Raw genomic sequence first — 25,442 nt, forward strand, 5'->3', positions numbered from 1 at the left:
GGTAGGTTCTAAGAACAGAAGTTTGTCAGCTTCAACCCTTCAGTCGAGAATAATACGCTTACCACTGAAGGTTTGGCATTATTACGGGATAAAAGACCTCCACTGACTCCCCTCAACAGGACATCCTAAAGCAAGTTCCCAGTCTTGGGGTCCTCGGAGTGAGCAGCGAGAATGCACCCACCAGAGCTAACATAATCACGTCTCGGAGGAGAGGCCTCGACTGAGTTCTCGGGAAATGGTCACCAGAGTCGACGATTTCTAGAGGAACATCCTGCCGTTACGGAACACCCGTAAGACATAATATATCCAAAAGGAACCTCGTCTGGGTGTGGTTCTTCACGAACGACTTAACGTAGCAACACGCCATGCAAGCCTCATGATTATCCACTCTAAAACCTGTGTGTACACTCAAGCCTGGGTAATGGGCTTATCTCTCATAGAACACCCCATCCCAACAAACAAACAAACAGATCCAACAGATACAACAGATGCATGCAAGCAGGTAAGCAAATAAAGGTACAAAAGCATGAACACCCAATAAACAAGAAATCACACAAGCTAGGAGGGACTCGCTTAGGGAAGATGGACCAGCATGAGGTCAACTTCTTAATGTCCCCAGCAGAGTCGCCAGCTGTCGCAACCTGAAAAATACAGTGCGCGAAAAAACAACCGGCGAAAGAAAATGACAGAAGAGTCGCCACCGTGCGTTATTCATCCCAAAGGAGGGAAAGGAAACGCTCGAAGTAAACCTGAAAAAGGAAAGGACAAGACGGGGTCTTGCAACCAAATCTCGGGTTCGGGAGTCTGTTATGCGAAGGGAAGGTATTAGCACCCCTACGCATCCGTAGTACTCTACGGGATCCACTTTTGTAGTTCTTGTCTAAAGGGTGTGGGTTTATCTAATGTGTTATTTACTAAAAAAAAGGGTTAAATGAAAATGACTCGCGCGGATGTCGCATCCACTGCATACATACCTCATCTGAATATGAGAATCAGAGTCTTCGTAGCTCGGCTGACCTATGGGTTGGGGGGATGTGTGCTCGCTAAGACATCACGTCTTATGCCTACATATCTCATCTGGCCTGAGAATCAGAGCAAAACGTAGTTCGGCTAACTACGGGGTTATGGATTGGGTTTTGGACGAACGACGTCACTACGCAATCTACCAGATGCTCGACCTTTGGAGACTTACTCACCTGTAGTAGAAGGAGTAAGCGTGTGTTTAGGAGAAGAAAAATCAATGAAGGGTTAGGGTTTGGTGAACTCATGCAAAAAGGCAGTCCTTGACGAAGGAACCTGTAAAAAAAACACACAAAAACATTGCCTCCTATCGAGGTCTTCCAGCTAGGAAAGCAGTAAAATGCGGGAAAAATGTAAAAGTACTACGCGGATAAAGATCCGAAGTAACAGCAGTTAGAGGAATGGGAAACCTAGGGATCCTTCCAAGCTAATACCATCAAAGAAACTGAGTCAGTACAGGTAATCGGAATGAAAGCTCCAGGGGGTATCCCACAAATAAAGGGGAAAACCACGCAAGTTATCCCTGCAAAAGTCATGTGAGCCCTCACAAAAACTCAACAAAAGGGGTAGTGAAACACCATAAGCATTTTTTTCATGGATAACAGTATGGTTTCAGAAACCTCAAACCCTGTGGCATACACTTCAGAAATTAAACGATTAAGCATTCAAGACATTATATATACATTCATACATAATTATGAACCCGTGGGCAAAAACCTAATGAAATTCATCCATCATACCTTAAACATTCAGAGTATTCAACTTCAAAGCAAAAGGTAATGGGAATAAAGGCAAACCTGATTGGAGAGCTTGATTGAAATTGAGTTGCACCCGTGAGGTTTACAAAACAATCTTTAGGGTTTTTGTGAGGCAGAGGTGATTTTGTGCAGTTGAGTTCCCCTCAGGGTTTGGAGGCTGCTCTGAACTCTGTTAGCTCTTCTCTCACTATCTTTTTCCTCAGGGTTTTGTTCCAAGGAAACCTCAGAGTGATTTTGCTTCTCTTCCTTTTTCTCAAGTGAAGCCTTCGTATTTATAGACTGAATTTCATGGCTTTGTGGGCTCAAATGAGAGAGGTCCAAGTCCAAGTTTTTTCTATTATATTTTATTTATTTATTATTATTATTTTTATTTATTTATTTATTTATTTATTTATTTATTTTTTTAAATAAAGTTTCTTGGATCTAATTCTGATTGACATGATGAAATGCAATATGAAATGCTAAATGAATGCATGAATGAGGAGGGCAAATTTTGGGGTGTTACACATGTAAGTTCACTTAGATCCCACCTTATACTTTACATCACTTTCTAGTAAAGTAGTTATCAATTATGGATCAAAGAAATGTTGTGAATATGTGACGACATTGAAGAGAAAGAATGAATTTCCAGGAAAAATGATAAGTGAAGTTGTAGAAACAAAAATACCAATAAGGGTGACCACATTTAAAGTACTAATTTTGGATTTAGATGTTATAACCTAGGGTATATCACAATGATATTCTACATCAGCATCTCTCTTCTATTTCTTCTCCTCAAAGACAAGCAACATTATGGCCTCTCTTTTACCCTATTCCTGGAAAATTATAGTAGTGCAAGTAACTTTCTAATGCACACATACCAGATCAAAGCATCTAATGTACACCGAAGTATTGGTGCGAGTTAAGAGGGGTGGAATTTAACCATGGCATCACCTCACCCTCGAAGTTAGTAAATGGAAGATGAAGTCAAATTTAGGTAAGAAATAATTTGATAGAATATAAGAAATAAAATTCATCATTCCAACTCTTACTAAAATAAACTTTATCTGATTCTTCACATGGAGTAACATAAATATTGGCATACATTAATTTTATTTTCAAAATAAAGATATATGCATCAAAATATTTAATCCAAACTTCATTTAGAAGCATGTAACAAGCTTCTCTTATAGTTTATCTTGAAGTTTCTTATTGGGTTTATAAAGAAGCATACAAGACCTCATATCGACATCATACATGTTTGCAAATGTGCAAGAATAAACTTCTAGCCAATCTATTTCAAATAAATCTATTTCAAATAAGGCTTCAATCAAAAAATATAAAAAAAAGGTTTCTTTAGAGTCATTCATCTCATCAATATTTGAATCAACCATTTCTACAAAAGAATCATCTCATCACTATGCTTGGATTAAAGTCATTTTTTATGACATTCTTAGGGTTGTAGGAATAAACCTTTATGTGATAATGCTTATGTGTAAAATTACCATTTTCCTCATGTAAATATTGAAAACATCCATAGATCATGTTACCTTTGTCCAATTCAATATTGAACCCAAAGATATTTAAAATGTTACACAAGATGAACAAATTTCATCAAGGTAACTCATGTCCCTTAAAATTATTTGTGGACTACCCATCAGCCTTCTATTTGGTCATCATGTTACTGAAAATGTTTGAAAGACAATAAAGTACTCTACTCCATATATAGGGTCCATAATCAACGTGAGAATAACTTATGACACTTCCATAACATTCTATGTTGCTTTATCATAATGGTTCAATCCAATAAAAATATTATTCATAATATTTATACCTATGTGAAGACTTGATAACTCTTTATCTATGATTTGTGATATGTGATCATCAGTATATCCATATAATAGTCTCAATTTTGTATTGTTTTCCCACTTCACAATAAAGCTTGATTACTTATACTTTATGAAGAATGTCATTATGTTTAATAGAGTCTCATAATCAAGTCACACTTATGTTTCATCAAATGGAATAGCTATTCTAGAGACTCTATTGCTTTGAAAAAGCAAACATAATAAAGAATACCTTATTACTATTAGATGATTTGATACAAGTATCAAGTTCTAATAAAACTATTGGCTTCTAGGGCTTACACCAACAATCTCCCACTAACTCTAGAGCTAATCACGCATACACATACTACCCATAGATTTAATATAGTCATCATGCTTCTGTTGTGCAAGAGGATTTGTTAGGGGGTCAACAATATTTTCAAGTGTTGGTACTTAGCATATCTTCACATATTCTATATATATCATCTCTCAAATGAGACGATAGCGTCTAAGAATATGCTTGGATCTTTGGTGATATATAGGCTCCTTATCTCGTGAGATGGCACCATTGTTATCACAATAGAGTTCAATGGGATCCATAATGCTAGGTATTATGTAATGTTCACTAATTAAATTCTTAATCTAAAAAGGCTCCTTTACTGCATTTGAGGCAACATTATACTTAACCTGGATTGTAGAATCATTAATTGTAGCATGCTTTAGACTTTTCTAGCTCATAGTTCCACCATTTAAGTAAAACACGTAACTAGATTACAATCTAAAACCATCTTTATTTGTTTGGAAACTAGCATCGGTGTATCCTATTATATCGAGCTCTTCTTGGTCTCCATATATCAAGAATGATTCCATAGTAATTCTCAAGTAAATAAGGATATTCTTAACAAAAACTAATGAGCATCACTGGGATCATATTGGTACCCACTCAGTGCACTTAAAAAATACGAGACATCTGGTCAAGTACATAACATGACATACATGATATTGCAGATGCATATGGGATTTTATCCATGTGATTTCTTTCTTCCTTAGTTGACGGGCATTGTATTTCTGCTAGACATAAGTCATGTTGCATAAGTATAAATCATTTATTTGAATCATGCATATTAAAGTATATAAACACTTTGTATATGCATGTACTCTGATTTACGCCATACATTTTTTGTGATATATCTCTATAATTCTTGATTTCTATTATATAGGTTGTTTTACCCAAGTCATTCATATAAAATCATTTCCATGTCCATTTTTTCACTTGTTGCAAGGTATGGACATCATTTCTAATTAGTAATATGTCATCTACATCTAATACTAAAATTAAGAGCATCCGCCCACTAACCTTCTTATAGACACAAGGTTCGTCTTCATTTTTAGTGAATCCAAACTATGTTACAGTTTCACCCAAACGAAGATTCTAGATTCTAGAATCTTGCTTCAATCCATAGATCGATCCTAGTAACTTTCACATATTTTGGATTCTTCTAGAATTTCAAATCCTTTAGGTTGTGTCATGTACTCATCCTGAAGGAGATTACAATTAAGTAAATTAGTATTGACATCCATCTTCCATATTTCATCATCATGATATATAACGATAGCAAGTAAAATCCAAATAGATTTGAGCATTGCAACTGGTGAAAAAAGGTTTCATCATAGTCTACACCATGAATTTGCTCATATCCATTGGCAACAAGTAGTGTCTTATTAACGGAGAATGGCGATTCATAATGCAACGGAAATTAATATTTTCTCCTTTAGTGATCCTTACGAATGGGCATGATCAGTGATAGAAATAGTTACCTCTTGTGGCGATTAAAACCTTTGATGCAGGTCTAAGGAGTGATCACGAACGCTGAATGGTGACAATTCCTCTACTCAATCCATATGAATGAATTCCTTTACTCTTAGCACTAGCTGCTACGAATAACGACTTTGAGTGAGTGAGTGAGTGAGAGAGAGAGAGAGAGAGAGAGAGAGAGAGAGAGAGAGATTTAGAGAGAGAGAGAGAGGGAGAAATAAAATTTCATCTAATGAAATGCTTCTGCACAAGGGTTGTTCTATTTATAGAACCACTTGTGTGGGCTGCAAGCTAAAAAGCCCACTTAAGTATATGTGGCCCATATCTTATGATATACAAAAAAATCACTTAAGTGCGTGGTACCTTACCACATTTCGTATTCTACTTAAGTGCGCCGCACCTTAAGATGTTCCACAATTCACTTAAGTGCACCGTACCTTATAGTGTTCGTTATTTACTTTACCTCTCATCAATCCATCCTTTTGCGTGTGACCTATAGGTTTTCGAGACATTGACAATTATATTAAATCACGTATTTAACATAATAAACAATGAGCGGTATCTAGCAACACATCACTGCTGCCCAAGGCACGACATTGTCATGTGATATGACATATCCCTTTTTGTGATAATACTTGTGTGTACAATTATCCTTTTACCCTTATGTCTATATTGAACACAAGGCATAGACCGTGTCATCCTTTTCCAGCTCAATATTGGGCCCTTAGACATTTATCCTGTTACGCAGGATGGGCAAATTCCATCTAGGTCACTCATGTCCCTTAGCATGCTTCGTGGAATACCCATCAACTGTCTTTATGGTCATCCAGTTACGAACAATGTTTGATCAGCAATAAAGCACTCGACTCTACATCTAGGGTCCATAGTGGTTTTAGGTCGAAGGGTGGTATACACCACTATCATCATGAGAATAACTTATGACACTTTGTATAACATTCTATATAGTATTCTCATAGCAGGTCAATCCAGTATAAATATTACTCCTAATATTCATACCTATGTTTAAGACTTGATAACTCCTTATCCATGATACATGATATGTGATCATCAGTCTATATACATAATAGTCTTAATGCTTTAATGTTATCTCACTTCATAATAAAGATCGACTACAGATACTTTAAGAATAATGTCCTTATGTTTAATGGGATCTCATGATTAAGTCACACTTGATACATTAAATGGACTAGCTATTCTATGGACTTTATTAAATAAACATAATAAAGAAAAAACCTTTTTATTATTAATAAATAATTCGATACAAGTACCAAAAGTATTGGGCTCTAGGGCTTACACCAACAATCTCCCACTAGCACTAGAGTCAATCAGGCATACCCCTAATACCCATAGATCTAGTATGGTCATCATGCTTCTGCTGTGCAAGAGGCTTTGTCAGTGGGTCAACATTATTGTCAAGTGTAGGTACTCTGCATATTTTCACATCTCCTGTATCTATTATATCTCGAATGAGGTGATAAAGCCTAAGTATATGTTTGGATCGTTGGTGAGATCTAGGCTCCTTAGCTTGTGCGATAGCACCATCGTTATCATAATAGAGATCAATGGGATCCACAATGCTAGGAACTATGCCAAGTTCACTAATTAACTTTTTGATCCAAACATCTTCCTTTGATGCACTTGAGGCAACAATATACTCGGCCTCGGTTGTAGAATCAACAACTGTATCTTGCTTTGAGATTTTCCAACTCACATCGCCACTGTTTAAGCAGAACAAATAACCAGATTGCGATCGAACGTCATCCTTATCTGCCCGGAAGCTATCATTAATATATCCAGTTACAACGAGCTCTTCCTGACCTCCATATATCAAGAATGATTCCTTAGTCCTTCTCAAATACTTAAGGATATTCTTGACAGTTACCCAATGAGCATCACCAGGATTTGAGTGGTACCTACTCGTTGCACTTAAAGCATACGAGACATATGGTCGAGTATATAACATGGAATACATGATAGATCCTATTGCAAATGCATATGGAATCTTATTCATGCGATCCCTTTCTTCCTTAGTTGAAGGGGATTATGTTTTTGATAGACACAGACCATGTTGCATAGGTATGAATCCTTTCTTGGAATCATGCATATTAAAGCGTCTCAACACTTTGTCTATGTATGTACTCTGACTTAGGCCAAGCAGTTTTTGTGATCTATCTCTATAGATCCTGATTCCTAATATATAAGCTACTTCACCTAGGTCCTTCATAGAAAAGCGTTTCCCCAACCAAGCCTTTACTTGTTGCAGGGTAGGGACATCGCTTCCAATGAGTAATATGTCATCTACATATAATACCAAGAAGATGATCATGCTCCCAATAACCTTCTTGTAGACACAAGACTCATCTTCATTCTTGATGAATCCATATTGTTTTACTATTTTATCAAAATGAAGATTCCAGCTTCTGGAAACTTGCTTCAATGCATAGATTGATCTTTGTAACTTGCATATCTTTTGGGCTTCTTCTGGTATGTCAAATCCTTCAAGTTGTGTCATGTACACATCCTCAAGAAGATTCTCATTAAGGAAATCAGTTTTGATATCCATCTGCCATATTTCATAATCATGATATGCAGCAATAGCAAGTAAAATTCGAACAAATTTAAGCATTTCAATTGGTGAAAAGGTTTCATCATAGTCAAACCTCATGAATTTGTTTATATCCTTTTGCAACCAGTCTTTCCTTATAGGTATGTACCTTACCATCCATGTCAGTCTTCTTTTTGAAGACCCACTTGCATCCTATAGGGTTAACTCCTACAAGAGGTTGTACCAAAATCCAAACCTGGTTTGTGTACATGGAATCCATTTCATATTTCATGGCTTCTAGCCACTTCTTAGACTCAATACCAATTATGGCCTCTTGGTAGGTCACAGGCTCATCTTGATCCATGAGTAATACATCACCTTGATCAGTTATGAGATATCCATATCTCTCAGGTAGGTGATGTATCCTACTTGACCTACATTGGTCTTGTTCTACTTTAGCAGGTTTCTCTTCCATAACTACTTGTGTTTCCTTCTCTAATTCTTCCATAGGTGTATCAATGTTTTGTGATTCTTGAATTTCTTCAAGCTCTACTTTTCTCTCACTGATTCCTTTGGAAATAAAATCCGTTTCTAGGAAGACTCCAGTTCGAGCGATAAACACTTTGCCCTCAAAAGGACTATAGAAGTAATACCCTCTTGTTTCTTTAGGATACCCCACATATAAGCATTTGTCAGATTTGGGCTCAAGCTTAGTTGAAATTTGTCGTTTCACATAAACTTCGCAACCCCAAATCTTCATATAAGACATATGTGGTTTCTTACCACTCCATATTTCATATGGTGTCTTCTCAACCTTTTTGGATGGAACACGGTTAAGTGTGTAAGCTGTTGTCAATAGTGCATGTCCCCAAAAGGAGTTTTGAAGATCGACGTGACTCATCATGGATCAGACCATGTCTAACAAGGTTCGATTTCTTCTCTCAGATACACCGTTCCATTGGGGTGTTCCAGGAGGAGTAAGTTGGGATAGAATCCCACACTCTTTTAGATGGCCATCAAACTCCAGGCTTAAATATTCACCACCTCGATTTGATCAAAGAGTTTTGATATTGTTACCTAGATGGTTTTGTACTTCATTCTTGAATTCCTTGAACTTTTCAAAGGACTTTGATTTGTGTTTCATTAAATACACATAACTATATCTACTAAAATCATAAGTAAATGTGATGAAGTACTGAAAACCTCCTCTGGAAGGTATGTTCAGTGGTCCACATACATCAGTATGTATGAGGGCCAAAAGATCATTAGCTCTTTTATCTTTTCATGTGAATGGAGACTATTTCATCTTTCCAATTAAACAAGATCTGCATGTCTCATATGATTCATAATTAAAAGAGCCCAAGAGTCCATCTTTATGGAGTTTGGAAATGTGTTTCTCATTTATGTGGCCTAATCGATAATGCCAAAGGTAAGTTGGATTTAACTCATTAGGTTTCATCCTTTTAGTATTAGTGTTATAAATAGGCATTTCAATATCAAGGACATATAGTCTATTATTCATTTGTGCAGTAGTATAGAATATATCATTCAAATAAATGGAGCAACAATTATTCTTTATTACGAATGAAAAACCAAACTTGTCCAAACAAGAAGCGAAAATAATATTCCTGCTAATTGCAGGTACATAATAATAGTTCTCTAACTGAATTATTAAACCACTAGGTAAAGTCAATACATAAGTTCTTACGGCTAAAGCAACAACCTTTGCTCCAATGCCAACTCGTAGGTCAACTTCACCTTTTGCCAAATCTCTACTCCTTTATAGCCCCTGCACATTGGTACAAATGTGAGAACTGCATCCAGTATCTCATACCCATGATGTAGAAGTAGGTAGATTAATTTCAATAACAAAAATACCCGAAGTTGAAGTCTCTACTCCATTCTTCTTATCTTTCAGGTACTTTGGGCAGTTTCTCTTCCAGTGTCTGGTCTTACCACAATGGAAGCAGGTGCCTTCCTTTGTTATGCCTCCACTAGGCTTCAAAACAAGAGCAGTGGGTTTGAGTTTGAAAATTTTCTTGCCTTTCCCTTTACCACATTGCTTGGTTGGCCTTTTGTTCTGTCTCTTTCCATTTCCGATCATCAAAATGGATTTCCCTTTTGGCTCAGATTCTACTCAGCAGTTCTTAACATGCCTAACAGTTCAAGAAGAGTTTTGTCCATATCATCCATGTTGAAATTAAGGACAAATTAACTGAAGCTATCTAGCATCGATTGCAAGATAAATTAGTCGCAAGTTCCTTTCCGAGGGGAAAACCCAACCTCTCAAGGTTCTCCACATACCAAATCATCTTAAGCACATGGGGACCTACAGGGGCTCCCTCAGCTAACTTGCCTTAAAAAAAGGCTTTTGAAACTTCAAACCTTTCATGCCTTGCCTGCTCTTGATAGAGCATCTTCAGGTTTCTCTTCAGGAACAAGTTTCTCCAAGACTTACAGCTTTCTATCATGCTTGAGGATAATCTTCAGATTTTGGTGCCAATCCAGAAAATTTGTCCCAAACAATTTTCTCTTATCAAGGATTGATTGCAAAATGTTGTTAGAGGTGTTTGTTGTCATGGTAATCTACATGAAAATATGAAAATATAAGTATCACTAAAATAACATATTTAATTAGGCCTTTAATTAAATATGCTCCCATTATTTTACTCAAAACAAATGACCCTCACCATTTAATTTGGAAAATCCCGTTGGAAGATTTTCTAGTGGGTCGAGATCCACATTTCAGTTTGTTTTAAGTACGTGTAGGCGGATTACACAAAACTAGGTTATTTAGGTAGGAACTCCTTCCAATTGTATCTAATACAACTCTCGAATATTTTAGTTGGGTGAATAACTCCTTATTCCAATCCATCATATGGATCATTTCCAACTCTTGCTTCTAAACGTATATAATCTTATTATAATTTTTTTAGTTAAGGTTGACCCATTGTTTTAGCAATTGGATATTACAATTATCCCATCGCACCTTAGTAATAAAGAACATGCACCTCGCGTAGGCGAAACCTACATTATTCGATACTAGTCTAGGTGAGTGCTAAAGCTTGGAAAGCATAAACTTAATATTTAATTTGAGGGAATTTGCAATTATTTTGATCTCACCGGCTTATTTATCATATAAATCGTCTCTCACATGCATCAACATACATTCACATGCATCAACATAGATAAAAAATGAAACAGTTATGGCCCCTAGCGCAATTGTTCTCCCAAGCCAATGAGAGAACCTAAGCTAACCGAATAACGATCTAAGCTTCTCCAATCAAGATCTTTAAGGTTATCCTCCTTTGATATTGTATTCTTCTCTTATTTCGTAACATTACATTACATAAAAGAAACTTGTTTTATATACAAGGGAGTGGGATGAGAAAAAAAGTTACATTAAGAGATTACAAGAGAGGCACGACACGCATGCTGTATTTTAAAATCCCAAAAACAAAATAAAGGAAAACTACGGCCATAATCGATCACCATAGGACAACAATAATAAAAACATTATTATTATTAATTTAAATTTTGTTATTAAATAAACCAAACTAAATTTCGGCAATTGATCACACTATGTAGGTGTTACACAAGATGGGCAAATTTCATCAAGGTAACTCATGTTCCTCAAAATTATTCATGGACTACCCATCAGCCTTCTATTTGGTCATCATGTTACTAAAAATGTTTGAAAGACAATAAAGTACTCTACTCCATATCTAGGTTCCATAATCGTCGTGAGAATAACTTATGACACTTCCATAACATTCTATGTTGCTTTCTCATAATGGGTCAATCCAATATAAATATTATGCATAATATTTATACCTACGTGAAGACTTGATAACTCTTTATCCATGATTTGTAATATGTGATCATCAGTATATCCACATAATAGTCTCAATTTTATAATGTTATCCCACTTAACAATAAAGCTTGACTACATATACTTTATGAAGAATGTCCTTATGTTTAATAGAGTCTCATAATCAAGTTACACTTAATACTTCATCAAATGGAATAGCTATGATAGAGACTTTATTACTTTGAAAAAAAACAAACATAATAAAGTATGCCTTATTACTGTTAGATGATTTGATACAAGTATCAAGTTCTAATAAAACTATTTGCTTCTAGTGCTTACACCAACAATGTCCCACTAACACTAGAGCTAATCACGCATACATATAATACTCATAGATCTACTATAGTCATAATGCTTCTGTTGTGCAAGAGGATTTGTTAGGGGGTCAACAATATTTTCAAGTGTTGGTACTTAGCATATCTTCACATATTCTATATATATATCATCTCTCAAATTAGATGATAGTGTCTAAGAATGTGCTTGGATCTTTAGTGATATATAGGCTCCTTAGCTCGTGAGATGCCACCGTTGTTATCACAATAGAGTTCAATGGGATCCATAATGCTAGGTATAATGTAATGTTCACTAATTAACTTCTTGATCTAAAAAGGTTCCTTTACTGCATTTGAGGCGACAATATACTTAACCTTAATTGTAGAATCATTAATTGTAGCATGCTTTAGACTTTTCTAGCTCATAGTGCCACCATTTAAGCAAAACACATAACTAGGTTTCAATCTAAAACCATTTTTATTTGTTTGTAAACTAGCATCGATGTATCCTATAATAGCGAGCTCTTCCTGATCTCCATATATCAAGAATGATTCCATAGTAATTCTCAACTAAATAAGGAGATTCTTAACAATAACTAATGAGCATCACTGGGATCATATTGGTACCCACTCAGTGCACTTAAATAATACGAGACATCTAGTCAAGTACATAACATGACATACATGATAGGTCATATTGTAGATGCATATGAGATTTTATCCATGTGATCCCTTTCTTCCTTAGTTGAGGGGCATTTTATTTCTGCTGGACACAAGTCATGTTGCATAAGTATAAATCATTTATTTGAATCATGCATATTAAAGTATATAAACACTTTGTATATGCATGTACTCTAATTTACGCCAAACATTTTTTGTGATATATCTCTATAATTCTTGATTTCTATTATATAGGTTGTTTTACCCAAGTCATTCATATAAAATCATTTCCATGTCCATTTTTTCACTTGTTGCAAGGTATGGACATCATTTCTAATTAGTAATATGTCATCTACATCTAATACAAAAAATAATATCATTTTCCCACTAACCTTCTTATAGACACAAGGTTCGTCTTCATTTTTAGTGAATCCAAACTATGTTACAGTTTCATCCAAACGAAGATTCTAGATTCTAGAATCTTACTTCAATCCATAGATTAATCCTAGTAACTTTCACATCTTTTATCTTCTTCTAGAATTTCAAATCCTTTAGGTTATGTCATGTACTCATCCTGAAGGAGATTACAATTAAGTAAATTAGTATTGACATCCATCTTCTATATTTTATAATCATGATATATAAAGATAGCAAGTAAAATCCAAATAGATTTGAACACTGCAACTAGTGAAGAAGGTTTCATCATAGTCTACACCATGAATTTGCTCATATCTATTAGCAACCAGTAGTGTCTTGTTGAAGGAGGATGGCGATCCAAAACGCAGCGGAAATTAAAATTTTCTCCTTTATTGATCCTTACGAATGGACATGATCAGTGATAAAATTGTTACCTCTTGTGGCGATTGAAACCTTTGATGCATATCTAAGGAGTGATCATGAACATTGATTGGTGACGATGCCTCTACTCAGTCGACACGAACGGATTCCTTTAGTCTCACTGCTAGCTACTACGAATGAAGGCTTTGAATGATAGAGGTAGAGAGAGAGAGAGAAGCAAAATTTCATCTAATGAAATTCTTCTTCACAAGGGTTCTCTTTATAGAACCACTTGTGTGGGCTGCAAGCTAAAAAGCCCACTTAAGTGTATGTGGCTCATATCTTATGGTATACCAAAAAATCAATTAAGCACGTGGTACCTTACCATATTTCGTATTCTACTTAAGTGCACCATACGTTACGATATTCCATAATTCACTTAAGTGCACCGTACCTTACGATGTTCCTTATTTACTCTATATCTCATCAATCAATCCTTTTGTGTGTGACCCTGAAGGTTTTTGTGACTTTGACAATTATATTAAATCACGTATTTAACATAATAAACAGTGAGCGGTGTCTAGAAACACATCACTTCTACCCAAGGCATGAAAATGTCATGTGATCTGGCAAATCCCTTTTGTGTTAATACTTGTGTGTACAATTACCCTTTTGCCCTTTTTATATATTGAACACAAGGCATAGACCGTGTCATCCTTGTCCAGTTCAATATTGGGCCCTTAGACATTTATCCTGTTACGCATGATAGGCAAATTCCATATAGGTCACTCATGTCCCTCAACATGCTTCGTGGAGTACCCATCAATTGTCTTTATCGTCATCCAGTTACGGACAATGTTTGATCAGAAATAAAGCACTTGACTCTACATCTAGGATCCATAGTGGTTTCAGGTTGAAGGGTGATATACACCACTATCACCATGAGAATAACTTATGACACTTTGCATAATATTCTATATAGTATTCTCATAGCGGGTCAATCCAGTATAAATATTACTCATAATATTCATATCTATGTTTAAGACTAGATAACTCCTTATGCATGATCCATGATATGCGATCATCCGTTTATATACATAATAGTCTTAATGCTTTAATGTTATCCCACTTCACAACAAAGTTCGCCTATGAATACTCTAAGAATAATGTCCTTATGTTTAATGGGATCTCATGATTAAGTCACACTTGATACATTAAACGGAGTAGCTATTCTAGGGACTTTATTAAACAAACATAATAAAGAAAAAAACCTTTTTATTATTAATAAATAATTCGACACAAGTACCAAAAGTATTGGCCTCTAGGGCTTACACCAACACTTATAAGGATTTGCCTTATCATCCATATCACTCGTATTTTTGAAGACCCGTTTTCATCCTATAGGATTAACTTCTATAGGAGGCTCTACTAAGGTACAAACTTGATTTGTGTGCATGGAATCCATTTCAAATTATATGGCCTCTAGCCACTTCTCACACTCAATACCATTAGTGGCCTCTTGGTAGTTTACAAATTCATCTAGATCCATGAGTAATGCACTACCTTGATTATTTATTAGATATATGTATTTATCATGTTGGTGACATACCATGTTTAACCTACGTTGGTTTTATTTTACTTGAACAAGTTACTCTTCTAAAACTTCTTGTGTTTCTTTATCTTGTTCCTCCATATGTGTGTTACTACTTTGTGATTCTTAAATTTATTTAACATATATTTTCCTCTCATTGATTCCTTTGTAAATAAAGTCCATTTCTATGAATACTCTAGTTCAAGCGACAAACACTTTGCCCTCTAACGGATTGTTGAAGTAATACCCTCTTGTTTCTTTTATATACCCCACAAAGAAGCATTTATCAAATTTTGGCTCATATTAGTTGAAATTTGTCATTTCACATAAACTTTGCAACCCCAAATCTCCATGTAAGACATATATGGTCTTTTACCATTCCAAATCGCATATGGTGTCTTCTCAACTGTTTTGGATGGAACAAGGTTAAGTATGTAAGTTTTTGTCAATAAAGCATGTCCCCAAAAAGATTTTGGAAGATCATCGAGATTCGTAATTTATTGCACCATGTTTAACAAGATTCAATTTCTTCTCTTAAATTCACTTTTCCATTGTGGCGTTCTAGGAGGAATAAGTTGGGATAAAATCTCATAACTCTTTCAGATGTTCATCAAATTCTAGGCTTAAATATTCACCATCTCAATATGATCAAAGGATTTTAATATTCTTATCTAGTTGGTTTTGCGTCATACCCCAATTATGTCTAGATGTTTAATTTTTTTAAATTCAACAAAAGTAGTTTAATGGTTATTTCAGTCTTTGCAGTTATTTCAATTATAATTTGATGGTTATTTTTTGCATCTTTTAAGCTTGAATTAGCTTGATTCTTATTTAGTTTCATTTTCATTTTATATAAATTAATTTGGTTTTATTTTAGGTTGATTTTTGTTAATTAATTTGATTGTTAGTTGATTTATAAAATAGTTTAATTTGCATTTAGATTTTTATTAATTAATTTGGTTTTATTTGATTTATAAAATAGTTTAATTTTCATTTAAATTTTTATTAATTAATTTGGTTTTATTTGATTTATAAAATAGTTTAATTTGCATTTAGATTTTCTTAATTAATTCTATTTTATTTTTTATTTAAGTTATAAATAGATGTTTTATTTTTATTTTGAATTTTTATAAAATATAAGAGAATATAAAAATTTATATAGTTAATTTTGTTGTATTATTCAGCTTGGTCAAGAAAAATCAGATATTACATGATATGATTTTCTCATTCAAGTATCATCTGATTTTATTTAAGGTCAATTGTGATTTTTTTTTGTTAACCTAATTTTTTGCTATAAATGTAGTTGAAATTATACACAATGGGGACATAGGAGAAAACCCTACACAAAACTCTCTCACACACCAAACCCTTACTATTTTTTAGTAGGCCATATAGAAAAGAAAAAGAAGTGGAAGCGGTTGATCCCTTCACCCTTTCTCTCATAATAAAAGATATATAGAAAAGAAAAAGATTTTTTTTATAAAAAAAAGAAGAAAAAATTTGAAGAGAGATATTTTCTCTCTCTCTCTCTCTCTCTCTCTCTCTCTCGCTAACACTACATTGCTCTCCCCTTTCCTTCATTTTTGCTTCCTCCACCCAACAACACAGTTGTCGACGCTCAAACAAACCACCATCATCCATCCTTAAACTTTCGGCAACCTTCTCACCATCAACAACCACCGTCCTTCTCACCCTACCCCTCCGTGCGAACAACGTCACCCAGCAATGAAAAATCCAGCAACATTCATGAACCTTCATACATCCATTCATCCAAACATTCAACATTCACCGTAATTTTCACAATAATCAACAACCACAATGTTAGAACAAGATTTGGTTTTGCATATATACCTTTGAGTTTTGATGATAACAATGTAGTATTTGTGTGAGAATAATTTTGGTACTCTAATGGTTTGTTATTGTGTAGCTTTAACAGTTAGTTCTGATTCTGAATTTATGATGTGAAACGTCATCAGTTTCTGAACATTTGTTCCGAATTTTACTTCTACGTTGAATCACTCTTGAGAAGTTCTGAAAGTCATTGTGTTGTTGTTGCAATGTTCTTTCACTTCTAAGCTGATTCACTCTTGAGAAGTTTTGAAAGATGATATGTTATTGCTGCAATGTTATTTCTGCTTCTGTGCCAATCCACTCCTAATAAGTTCTGGAAAGACGCTATGTTGCTACTACAATGATCTCTCCGCTTCTGCTTCTGGATGTGACTCTGATTATCAAGCTTCTGGAGAATGGAAAGCTTCTAAAAATTTGTTACTAATCTGAAGACTCTGAAAATCTCAAGCCAGACATTGTCAAGGTTCCGACTGAAGATTCTTAAGTTTTGTTACTTAGCTAAAGACTCTGAAGATCTCAAGGCAGACCCTGACGTGGTCAAGGTTCTGACTGAAGATTTTGAAGATTCTGATTTCAGCTTTGTGTTTCTTTTTCATGCTTCATTAACTTTTCATTATAAGCCGATGGATTCTAAGATAACATAAAAGTGGATACGTGATCAAATAGTAAATAGTCCAAATCAAATATTCCTTCCACTGCTGAAAACATGGGCGAAGGACAATATTATTCTTCACACGTGTCACTAATCTGTTAATGGACAACTGCTTTTTGGTATCCCAGATTTTCCCTTCAACGGTCTCTTTCTTATGATATATAAGTAGGACTTCGAGGCTTGAAGAAAATGCTACAACATTTTACAAGACTATTTCTCCGTGAAAAGCTCTTAAATTTGTGCATACTTTTCTTTAAGTGATTGAATTTCATTTATGTAAAATCTGCTTGTGTAGAAGCAACTTGTAACACAAAAGTTATATTCAAACTTGTTTTTTTGATTTCCTTAAGGAGACTAAGTTATAGTCGAATCCTTGAGAAGACAAAGAAAGTTGTTTTTTGTGATTTCCTTAAGGAGACTAAGTTATAGTCAGATCCTTGAGAAGACAAATGTAATTGTTTTTAATATACATATGTTCGTGAATCAGAACCCAAACATTTTCAAATGTTTTTGCTAACAACTACTTAAGAGAATAGTTTGTTAATTGTTTTTCAGGGAAAATCAAGAATATCATAAGCTCTTTAGTTACCAGTTTCTGAAGAAATGGTTTACTCTATGAGTCTGAAGTTTTAATTTCAACGGTCGAGAAAGACTTCCAAACAAACGTAACCATGCATCAAGTTCTGAGGAATTGTGAATTCCAAGTTAACCAAAATTGATTCAACCGGGTTTTAAGGTTTTAACCAGCTTCTGAAGCTCTTTAAAAAGGGTTTGTAACTAGGTTTTAAAGCTCTTTCAAAAAGAACCATGCTTTGAAGCTCTTTCAAAAAGAACCAAGCTTCAAAAGTAAAGTTCATCAGTGTGCTGACTTTGATAACTAGTGTTCTGGATAAGTTCAAGCAACTTTTGAAGACAAGCCAGATTCTGTTAGAAGATCATTATGATTCTACAAAAAGGTTAATAAGGAAAGTTTACTTTCATTCTGATTTTATCTTTATTAGATTGTACATCTCAGGGGGGAGCTTTGTGCTTCTGTGTGGTGTATCTTTCTGTGACTACCCTGTACAAAATTGTTCATAAAAATACATGGTTTTGTCATCATAAAAAAGGGGGAGATTGTTAGAACAAGATTTGGTTTTGCATCTAAACCTTTGAGTTTTGATGATAAAAATGTAGTATTTGTGTGAGAACAATTTTGGTCCTCTAATGGTTTGTTATTGTGTAGTTTTAACAACCAGTTTTGATTCTGAATTTATGACGTGCAATGTCATTAGTTTCTGAATGTTTGTTCCAAATTTCGCATCTGCGTTGAATCACTCTTGAGAAGTAACGAAAGACACTATATTCCGCTGCAATGTTCTTTTTTGTTTCTGTGCTAATTCATTCTTAAGAAGTTCTGAAAGACGTTATATTGTTGTTGCAATGTTCTTTCTGCTTCTGCGCTGATTCACTCCTAAGAAGTTCTGAAAAGACGATATGTTGTTGCTGCAATGATCTCTCCGCTTATGCTTATGTATGTTACTCGGATTATCAAGCTTCTGAATAATGGCAAGCTTTTGAAGTTTTGTTACTTAGCTGAAGACTCTGAAGATCTCAAGCCAGACACTGGCGCTGTCAAGGTTCTGACTGAAGATTCTGAAGCTTTGTTACTTAGCTGAAGACTCTGAAGATCTCAAGCCAGACGCTGACATGGTCAAGGATCTGAATGAAGATTCTGAAGATTCTTATTTCAGCTTTGTGTTTCTTCTCTTCATGCTTCATCAACTTTTCGTCAGAAGCCAATAAATTTGAAGATAAGATCAAAGTTGACACGTGATCAAATAGTACATAGTACAAAGCAAATATTCATCCCATTCCTGAAAATGTGGGCAAAGGACAATACTAATATTCACACCTATCATTAATTTTTTACTGGACACAAGGTTATAGTCAGCAAGAAGGTATAGATTATACAAAAACCTTTGCACTAGTTGTCAGGTTAGAGTCTATTCGTATTTTAGTTTCCTTTGTAGTAAATCATAACGTCATTTTGTATCAGATTGATGTTAAGAGTTTATTCTTGAATGGATACATTTTCGAAGAAGTGTATGTGCAACAACCCTCTTGTTTTGAAGTTCTCAAAACCCATATTTTGTTTTCAAACTTAAAAACTCGTTCTATAGTCTGAAACAAGCTCCCAGAGCTTGGTATGAAAGACTAAGTAACTTCCTTTTGGAAAATGATTTTACCAGAGGGAAAGTGGACACAATTATCTTTTGCAAAACCTTTAAGAATGATATTTTGGTTGTGCAAATTTATATGGATGATATTATATTTGGTTCTGTTAATGCTTCATTGTGCAAAGATTTTGCTAAGTTAATGCAGGAAGAATTTGAAATAAGTCTGATGGGAGAACTTAGGTTCTTTCTGGAGATTAAAATTTATCAATGTTCAAAAGGAAACTACATCCACTAAACAAAGTATACAAGAGAACTTATGTAGAAGCTTAACTTGTCAGAATGCAAGCAAGCAAAAAATCCAATGCATCCTACATGCATTCTGGAGAAGGAAGAGGTAAGTAGTAAGGTAAATCAGAAGTTATTCAGAGGTATGATAGGCTCTCTCCTTTATCTAATTGCTTCGAGATCTAATATTTTATTAAGTGTTTGTTTGTTGCTTCCTTCCAATCAGACCCTAGGGAGACTCACTTAACTTCTGTTAAAGAATCTTTAGGTATCTAAAGGGTACTACTAATCTTGGTTTGTTTTACAGAATATCAAGTGAATGCAAGTTAGTAGGTTATTGTGACGCTGACTAGGCTGGAGACAGAATACAGAGGAAAAGTACTTCTGGAAGTTGTGAATTTATGGGAGACAATCGGATCTTATGGTCTAGCTAGAGGCAGTCAACAATTTCACTTTCAACAGCTAAAGCTGAGTATATCGCATCTTCTAGATGCAACACCCATATACTATGGATGAAGATTATCAGCTGAAGCTGATATCTTTACAAAAAACCCTTGCAGGGGATAAATTCGTTCTCATTGTGAAAAGTTTATACATGGTCTGTTGTTCAAAATGAAAATATGTTATTATAATGTTAAGCTTCCATAACTCTTGATTAGGTTCTGAGAATTTAGTGTTGTTTGATTTTGAGGCATGAGCTTTCTGAAGTGAGGAAGTTTCATGAATCAGAAAGATTCTGATCAGAAGCAATCTTATCTATTTGCCTTTTTGATTATGAATAGTTATTCCATTTAATGGTTATCATTTCGTTTGATATCATGCGGTTCTTATTGGTGACAACTGTCCCACTTTATGTGCATGTGTGATGATGGGGTGACACATTTGGGTTTCTCCTTTTTGGAACTAGGTTAAAAATTGTATGTTTCCCCATATGACGACATATCTCTTATTTTCATCATTACTAAAGTATTTATATAAATCCACTTGACTCACATTTCACACTATGCTCACATTATTCCCACACTTTTTTCTCTTTCAAACCGCCAATCTGGAACTTCTGAACCATCGAAGAAGAAGAAGAAAGTGGAAATGGTTATGGATGATGTGCCTCTTAGTGAGCTCCAGAAAGCAAAGATTATGAAGGATACTTCTGGTTTTTCCCAGCTATCATCGAAGGCATCCTGAGAATCATATCGAAGATGGGTTAATTCCAAGATTTCAAAACTGAAGAACTTTGGATACAAAGTTTCTGAAAGGAATTTCGGTTCAAGGTTTGAACCTACAATGGAAGCCTTACATTTACAACATGCTCCATTATGCCTTCCTGCTCCTGAAATTGAGGAAGTAGAAATGGAGATTGAGGAAGCTTCAGGACATCTAGATATTATCATTGAAGATGTTTTTGCTCAGTTGGATAGAGGAAAGCAAGATACTTCCGATGATTAACCACAAGCTCAAGACAATGTGCCAGAACAATAAATTGTTGTTTATGAGAATCAAACTACTATTGAAACTTCTTATGGGGTAATTCCTGAAGTGATTCTAAAGACTCTCACTGAGATGAAGGAAGAAAGTTCCCTTGTCAGACAACACTTGGATAGGAAGGATCTTCTGTTCGAAATTATTTTCTACAGATTGTTGCCTCCTCCTCCGCCACAGAACCCTTAATTTTTCAAAATAATTTATGCACTTTTGTGTTATTTCGTCTAAGTGTTTTTGTTTCTGTTCTGCATGTTTTTTACTTTTTAGCCTTTTGGCATTTGGTATCAATAAAATAATGTTGTTTCCTTATTTTATTTTGTCTATGTCTTTTTGATCGATGACAAAGGGGGAGAAACGTAATTGATTTTGATATACCTATGTTCGGGAATCAGAACCCAAACATTTTCAAATGTTTCTGCTAATAACTACTTTAAAGAATAGTTTATTAATTGTTTTTCAGGGAAAGTCAAGAACATCAGAAACTCTTTAGTTACTGTAGCGGTAAATTCATGATCATCAATCTATGGATAAGCAAGACATCAAATAACAAGAGTCGCCACCACGCTTTTATTATTTCCAAGGGAAAAGGGAAAAAGTACGAACAAAACCCAAAAAATAATAAGTTTTCAAATCAAAACTAATAAAATGCCAGAGATTACAGGTAAGTTGGTTGGTTACACAGAGGGAAGGTGTTAGCACCCAAAGTGTCCTAGGTACTCCTAGGGAGCCTGTAATACCCCAAAATTTACCCTTCATTTTTCCTGAAAATAAATAAATAAATAAATAAATAAATAAAATTAATTAAATAAATAAATAAAATATAACAAAAAAAATTTGGACTTGGGTCTCTCTCATTTGAGCCCACAAAGCCATGGAATTCAGTCTATAAATACCAAGGCTTCACTTGAGAGAAAAGGAGAGAAGCAAAATACTCTGAGGTTTTCTTGTAACAAAACCCTGAGGAAAAAGATAGTGAGAGAAGAACTAACAGAGTTCAGAGCAGCCTCCAAACCCTAAAGGGAACTCAACTGCACAGAATCACCTCTGCCTCACATAAACCCTAAAGATTGTCTTGTAAACCTCACGGGTGCAACTCAATTTCAATCAAGCTCTCCAATCAGGTTTGCCCTATATCCATCATCTTTATGCCTTTAATTTGAATGCTCTAAATGTATGAGGTATTATGGGTGAATTTGATACCCTTTTGATGCATGTGTTTGACAAGAGGTTTAGGCCTCCTACCCTTGGTTGCTTTTTGTGAGCTTTTTTGTGAATTTTGATGGAATTATTCATGTGGTTACATTTTGATTTAGGGGCAACTCTTGGTTAACCTATTTTGTTTCTCTAACCTGTTTGTTGAGTTTTTTTTGTGAGGGCTCACATAACGTTTGCAGGGATAACTTACGTGGTTTCCCACTTTATTTGTGGGATACCCCCTGGAGGTTCATTCCGATTATCTGTACTGACCCACTTTCTTTGATGATGTTAGCTTGGAAGGATCTCAGGGTTTATCGTTCCTTTAATTGCTGTTACTTCGGATCTTTATCCGTGTGGTACTTTTACATTTTTCCCGCATTTTACTACTTTCATAGCTGGAAGACCTCGATAGGAGGCAATGTTTTTGTGTTTACTTTATGCAGGTTCCTTTGTCCAGGGTTAAGAGCTATGAGGTCTTATCCTCATTACCCTTTTCCATGCGCGTTCCTACAATGCAAACAAACCCTTCATTGATTTTTCTTCTCCATAACACACGTTTACTCCTTCTACTACATGTGAGTAAGTCTCCAAAGGTCGAGCATCCGGTAGATTGCGTAGTAACGTCGTTCGTCCAAAACCCAATCCATAACCCCGTAGTTAGCCGAACTACGGCTTGCTCTGATTCTCATTCCAGATGAGATACGTAGGCATAAGACGCGATGTCTTAGCGAGCACACATCCCCCAACCCATAGGTCAGCCGAGCTACGAAGACTCTGATTCTCATATTCAGATGAGATACGTATGCAGTGGATGCGACATCCGCGCGAGTCATTTATCTTAACCTTTTTAGTAAATAAACACATTAGGTAAACCCACACCCTTTAGACAAGAACTACAAAAGTGGATCCCATAGAGTACTACGGATGCGTAGGGGTGCTAATACCTTCCCTTCGCATAACCGAATCCCGAACCCAAGATTTGGTTGCGAGACCCCGTCTTGTTCTTTCCCTTTTTCAGGTTTACTTCGAGCGTTTCCTTTCCCTCCTTTGGGATGAATAACGCACGGTGGCGACTCTTCTGTCATTTTCTTTCGCCGGTTGTTTTTTTTCGCACACTGTATTTTTCAGGTTGCGACAACTGGCGACTCTGCTGGGGACACTAAGAAGTTGACCTCTTGCTGGTCCATCTACCCTAAGCGAGTCCCTCCTAGCTTGTGTGATTTCTTGTTTATTGGGTGTTCATGCTTTTGTACATTTATTTGCTTACCTGCTTGCATGCATCTGTTGTATCTGTTGGATCTGTTTGTTTGTTTGTTGGGATGGGATGTTCTACGAGAGATAAGCCCATTACCCAGGCTTGAGTGTACACACAGGTTTTAGAGTGGATGATCGTGAGGCTTGCGTGGCATGTTGCTACGTTAAGTCGTTCGTGAAGAACCACACCCAGACGAGGTTTCTCTTGGATATATTATGTCCTACGGATGTTCCGTAACGACATGATGTTCCTTTAGAAATCGTCGACTCTGGTGACCATTTCCCGAGGACTCAGTCGAGGCCTCTCCTCCGAGACGTGATTATGTTAGCTCTGGTGGGCGCATTCTCGCTGATCAATCCGAGGACCCCGAGATTGGGAACTTGCTTTAGGATGTCCTGTTGAGGGGAGTCAGTGGATGTCTTTTATCCCGTAATAATGCCAAACCTTCAGTGGTAAACGTATTATTCGCGACTGAAGGGCTGAAGTTGACGAACTTCTGTTCTTAGAACCTACCAGTGAGGGGCGGGCTAAATTCAGGAAACCTTAACCTCCAACCAACCCGGTTTTCTGGAGCAGAGCTTTGATCTTGTATTATATTCCTCAGTGGTTTTCTCTTCAGACAGTGTAACCCGACAAATGTTCAAGCAGATACAGCAATCCTGATTGACATGCCACTGCATTGCATTCACATCATCACATCATTTGCATTCATATCATTTAACACATGTTTATCCATTTCAAGGGGGTTTACATCTTCTTCTTGATTCCAGTCGGAGTTTTTCTGGTTCTCTTAAGATGGATATTGGCAGAAAGAGACTTGTCGCCTACAAGTTTCCGATGGTCTGTCTGGAGCCCATCCAAAAGTTGATGTAGTTAATGGATCCTGGTTCTCTAGAAGGATTCCGAGAGGATTACGGTCTGATTCTAAGTTTCGTCACGGTTCTTTTCAAAGATCAACATGACGCCCTATTCACACTGCTACAGTTCTATGACCCTCCACTGAGATGTTTCACTTTCCCGGATTATATTTTGGTCCCTACTCTGGAGGAGATTGCCAGTTTTCTCAGAGTTCCTATCAGGTCACAGTTATTGTTCTACAGTTCTGAGTTTCTGCCCGATCTCAGCATGGTTGCTTCAGCATGATATTTGGAGGAATCAGTCTGGAAGGCTAATATGTGTCAGAAGGGAGAAGTTAGTGGTTTTCATCTGAGTTTCTTACTGGGAGAAGCAAAGAAGAAGCTGGAAGACGGTAACTGTAACACCCCGATAATAATATAATAATTATTTAAATTAAGTTAATAATATGTTTATTAATTTAATTAGATAATTGAATTATTATTATTATTATTTTGGAATAATAATTATTGGGTTATTATTTTATTGGAATAAAATAAGTTGGAATAATAAAAAGTCCCATTTTTGGTA

Source organism: Lathyrus oleraceus, chromosome 2 (genome assembly GCF_024323335.1).
Source record: "Lathyrus oleraceus cultivar Zhongwan6 chromosome 2, CAAS_Psat_ZW6_1.0, whole genome shotgun sequence".
NCBI classification, from domain to species: domain Eukaryota; kingdom Viridiplantae; phylum Streptophyta; class Magnoliopsida; order Fabales; family Fabaceae; genus Lathyrus; species Lathyrus oleraceus.